Genomic DNA, 6,000 nt, shown 5'->3' on the forward strand with positions numbered 1-6,000 from the left:
GCATAGTCGAACTATGGCTGTAATTCGACTAAGCTGTGCATGTAAACGCACAGACTGTCATTAACATGTGAGTGGAAAAATATGCGTTATGCAAATTTATGTTTTTTATAACTGTAACAATCGAAAATGACAAACACTGTCCATAATTTTCTTCCAATAACCTCAAAGGCACTGCAAGCTCCAAAAATGTCTTCATTAAAGGAGTTGGTGTTTAGTTTGTGAATAAAAGAATCTGCGGATTGCCTGTGCGGGCCTTTTTGGAGTCCCTTTGCCTGCACCTACCTACTTCTTGTAACTGGTCACGTTAGTGGATTGAGGGTCAATCTATCCAATGTTACGAAAGAAGGATTGGTCTGCATCACACCCCCTGTGAAAAAACTCATCTTCTGTGTGTTACATAACTGTACTGATGTCACCTAAAGTAGACCTAATGGTCTCTCCATACTTAGATGGAAATGTATACATTACGTCAGCGCCGAACCTCTGATGTGAGAGCTTACCTCAGTTCAGACCTCTGTGTAGGCCTCTTCATTGAGCTAACCTTTGACGCACCCACAGAGCTGATCAAGTGGCTCCTGGATGTGTATACCCAAACATCACCGCGGTCTCACACTCGCATAAATGGAAGCATCCTGTCCTGTCATAATTTAATCATAATTCAGGATGTGTAAGCAACACACAGACACTACATATGCCATTCAGAATGCACACTTATTGTTAAATGTTTCTGGTGGAGTTCAGTGCCTCACCCCAGCTTTCCTGACTTCAGGGTTGATTCAACACAGCCATGTGAGTGGAAGAATCCACCTAACCCTAACCCAACTCTTCATCCTCACCTAAACCACACCATCTCTCAAATCAACCCCCAGCCTCACTTTATCCTCAGGGAAAAACAACCTCCAGTAAGAATTAATTTCCAGTAATCCATTTCATATCATAATTACATTCGGTATTGTGCAGCACTCAGTGAAAGAATACAAACAAAAGAGACAGGCTATATCTTTGGGCTGTCATTAGAGAGAAGACTGATATATTTCAGATAGGTTTCATGCTACACTTCATTGTTACTCCCCTGAACCCTTTGATAAAACAGATGAGTTGACACCATCGTTAAGTGACACAACAGCGACTCACTGAGCAACAGAATTTAAAAACAGATATGAACAGAATGGAATCTGGTTATCTGAAGTTAATCAGATCACTTTGTACATGAAGAAATCACCAAGGTAGAAAATCTTGAGCGTATTCCAGTCATCCACATAGTGTCTAGATTTAAGCAGATCTGTATCAGCCTATGTGAGTACTGCCCCTTCGTCTTCATCCACTCAACAGCTCAGAAATGTACCACCCGTGACTGAAACACCTAACCCTAACCCGAGAATATACTTGTAGAGTGTCTGTATTTTCATGCATGTCATGGGAATGGAATTAAAGTTATTAAAGATTCATGTCTGGACGGGGTATTTGCATTGTTCAGTGAATTGGCAGAAACATGTAACTTACCCCACTCTCATTTTCACCGTTATTTACAGATTAGGCATTTTGTACAGAAAGGTTATGGTCCTTTCCCTGATTTATGCCCAGCAACATCAAGAAATACTCATTGAGCCACAATTGTTTCTCTCATGTGCACCATCACGAGTATGATATACTATGCAGGATAACCCCCCAGCCTCTGGCTAGAATTAGGACCCTCTGGGAACAAGACCTTGGCACACCGCTCCATAATAATCTGTGGTTTAGCAAAAGTACACTCTTCCCACTTCAAACATTAAATATTTCCTCATGCAATTTAATATTTTTCACTGTCTCCACCTTACCAAAACTAAACTGGGCAGGATTAACAGTAACCCACTCACCCAACCTGTTATTTGTGCACGGAGGTGCCATCTATTTGTCAACACCTATTCGATATGTGATCTGCTAAAATAGGAAATGTCAAAATAATTTTTCAAAACAAAAAGAGAAAAAGAAATATACTAACAAAAAGAAATGAGAGAGGTTTTGTGAAATAAAATATTGACTCTGACTGACATAAAGAAACTCATCACTGTTATCTGATAGAAAATATCGTCTCATGTTGTCCAGTAATTATATGTCATTAAAACAAAGACTTTGCTTTAAAAATTGTGCATCTGCAAATTAAAAGTTTCTGTGATTGACAGGAAAAATGTTTCAGAAGACTTGAATTTGAACCAGGATGATACCAAACTCCAGTCGGTACCAGTTAATACCAGTTGGACATATGAGAAAAACACAAAATGAATAAAGATGAATATTTCTATGGCTTTGGAAATTACAAACATAAATATATGGTTTTAGAGCAATTTCGAAATGGAAGTCTTTTTTATTTAAGCCAAATAAATTCACACATTGCTGATTCAGCCTGAAACTCTCCAGCTAAGTCTGTCCGTATTTAGCATTGTACCAGAGTATTTAAATGTGTCTGTGGATACACCTTCATTGAGTCACATGTAGCTTCATTTTTCATCTAAACTCTATATGTCACACCACGGTGAGGTTGTCTTGTCTTGGAATCTGTCTCGTGAATTTCATGTTTTATTTTGAAAATAACTCTCCTCTCGTTTCAGGTCACTTGCCCTTCCTCTTGTTTCCCCGGTCTGACGTCATCCCTAATTCCTGATTGTTTCCACCTGTGCTCCCCTTCCTCATGTGTATAAAGTCTTTGTCTTCCCCTGTCTGCGTCGCCAAAGTATTTCGTCTTCATGTCGTGTACCAAAGCCCTTGAATCCACAGTCTTGATCCTCGTATTTGATAAGTATTGTTATTGTTTTATTTATCTGTATTTTTGTCCTCTCTAGAAGATTGAATTTAAGTTTTATTTTTCTGGTTAAGGTTTTGTTTACATTTTGAGATTTTCTAGCCCTTTTGGTTCTCCTCCTAACGAGTGAATTTTTGTTAATTTTTCATACGATAGAGCAGATAATTTTCATAGCCATCGTGCTTCCTCTTCGGAGAGAATTTTTGTTGTAAATTTCATACTTTATTTTTTAATTCCAGCACAGTGTAGGTTTTCCTCCTGCGGGAGCGTTTTTCGTTTCTCTGTGTTCCATGTTGTTTGTCTTGTACGTCTCTCAGAATTTCATAGCTTTTGTTTTTTCATTCATTCAAGAGAGTCATAAATTCAGATCAATAAAACTTGACTATACTTCTGCCATACTGCATCTGAGTCCTCTTTCTTGCCCAAGCCTGACACTATAACTGAAGAGGGGAGATGCCAAGGCACTATGTAGAGTTTATGGCAGAGAAAGCTGACATAGGAGAGACAAAAGTACGCAACTCAGCTTTAATGGGATGTTTTATATTGAACATGTACTGCTGAGATGTCTTCTAAATGTATAGCTACATCACTGCAAATAAACAATGATGAAGTACATTGCAACCACCCACAGCCACAGAATCATGTTGATTGTTAAAAAAAAGTTTTAAGGTGTACAACATTTATGTAGTTGGTTAATAGTCTGCCAGTTGCAAAGTCGATTATTGTTCCCTTTATGGAGATCAAATGTCTGTAAAGTGGAATAAACAGTGAAGGCACTCAATCTTTTGGCTCTGTGAGAGTGGTGAGAGAATCAACCCACTGCAACCAGGTGTGTGAGGCACTAATTTGCTTTGACTAAGCCCAGGTGTGGGGAGTCTTCATATACACTGTGTCTCCATTCGTCTGCATTGACTCATTATCTTACCTTCAGAGGTAGTGAGAGGTTCTCCCTGTGGGTCATCAAGTTGTTGGTGTATCTACTAATACCAAGTCACATCTGTGTGTTCATCTGGTGTCAATTGTTTCCCATCGCATAACTAGGGGTGCTGGAGACGTCTTTGTGACTCTTGGCCTTTTGGTTTATCAAGGGTTTCCCGGGCAGCCTTTGCATTTTGTTTTTTGGGTCTCCTGGAGAATTTTTCTTTTAAGTCAGCTGCTTGGCAGCGGTGTCATAACTCCTGTTTGTGTTGTCCTTGTATCTGGTTTTTGGTTTTTGATTCATGTCCTTTTTTTCTATGTCTTGTCTTCTGTGTTTTGTTTTTCCATGTCTTGTGTGTCATGTTTTGATTTTCCATGCCCTCATGTGTCCTTTAACTTCTCCTATGTTCTCCCCTCTTGTTCCCTCTGTCTGTTGTCTTGTTCCCTCCTGGTCTGTTCCTCTGTGCTCCTCCCCCTCATTATCATACCTGGCTTCCTTCCTCCTCTCTCTCCTCACCTTTTCCTCATCATGTCATAAGTATCTGTGTATTTAGTCTCTGTGTCCACCTTGGGTCCACCTTCCCTTTCCTTAGTTTTCCCCTTTTTGTCACGCTCAGACAAAGAGAGAGGACTCAGATGCAGAGTAGATGAAATAACGACAGGTTTTATTGATCTGATCTGTAACTCTTTTAGTATGGATGACAAAACAATGGCTATGAAAATGCTATAGTGACAGACAAGACTTACAAGACATAGAACACGTAAAACGGAAAACGCTCCCGAAGGAGGAACCTACACTATTCTTAATTTCTAGATTATGAAACTTAAATGGAAAACAAAAAACTCTCCGAAGAGGTCAGCTCACAGGCTATCAAAAATATCTACACTGAATAAGGAAAACTTACAACAAAAGGCGCTCCACCTGGAGGAAACAAACGGCTATCAAAATCCTAATCTGAAAATCAAAGCACTAACCAAAAACTTTATAACACAAAGAGTCAAACAACCAAAGAGAACAAATACAGAGAATAAAACTTGACGATACTTATCTATGAGAAAATACAAGGCAAGGCTGTGGAAAATGGCTTCTGTATACGACATGAGACGAAATACTTCTGCGACGCGGACAGGGGAAGACAAAGACTTTATACACATGAGGAAGGGGAACACAGGTGAAAACAATCAAGGATCAGGAATGACGTCAGACCGGGGACACGGGAGGAAGGGCAAGTGACCTGAAACGAGAGGAGAGTTACCTTTCAAAATAAAACATGAAAATCACAGGACAAAAACCCAAGACAGGACATCCCTCACCGCGTTGTGACACTTTTAACCCAACCCTGACAAGCGGTGGTTTAGTTAATTATTTTATAGCTTTGTTTCTTTAGGGAAGCCTGTAGTGGCTCTATACAGTTTTGTAGTTTTTTTTAAACCCCTTTTCCATCTATCGCTTTTGCGATTTTGTGGTTATCCCTCTGGCATAACTTTGAGACACCCCTGGGTCCGCACCTGTGCCTCCCCCTTTCCTGACATAAATGTCAGAATTGTGTAATAGCAGATTCAGATTTTGACTTTTGCAATGAAATGTGGAGTTGGAATTGTTGATGTAAAATAAAGTCATTTTGAATAAAACCAAAAGGAAAAGTAATCCTCATTAAATCCATTCAGGTGTCTTGATGATGATTAGCGAGGTGGACGATCCTTGTTGTTTCATGTACTTGTACGCCAGTCATTTTCTCAGTTTACAGTACTCTGTAAAAAAAACAGAAATCCACCATGAATCAAAGTGGGTTAGGTCTAGTGGTAAAATACTCAGAGTCTCTCCCTATGTTGCCCACCGACAAGCATAGTTTGGGTACAGAGACAGAGGCAAGGCACAGGCCGGCGCAAGTTAGTCCCCACCCCACCACCCACCTGTCAGCATCAACCATGACAGAAGAGAGAACAGATAGAGCAAGAGGATGTTGAGGAGGGGGAGAAGGCCTTCAGTGAGCCTCCATGTATATTGGCAGGACAAATTCAAACCACAGGTGAGTGTCCAGTGGCTAAAAAATGTTTTACTACCTAAAATACATACCAAAAATGCTGACTATGGCGTATCCAGCATCAGGTCAGAAAAAAGAGGGATTGGGGTTAGACATGGAGAGGGGAGAGGTCAAAGGCAAAGACAGCATGTGAGATAATGACATTGTGCAAAATAAAAGGAATTAGATATTGTTACTTGCTACGTGAGTTGAGACAGTGCTGGAGATGTCATCGTTTGAACAGCACAGCAGCCCCCTCCATGTCGTCCACACCAG

This window comes from Acanthopagrus latus, chromosome 14 (genome assembly GCF_904848185.1).
Source record: "Acanthopagrus latus isolate v.2019 chromosome 14, fAcaLat1.1, whole genome shotgun sequence".
NCBI classification, from domain to species: Eukaryota; Metazoa; Chordata; class Actinopteri; order Spariformes; family Sparidae; genus Acanthopagrus; species Acanthopagrus latus.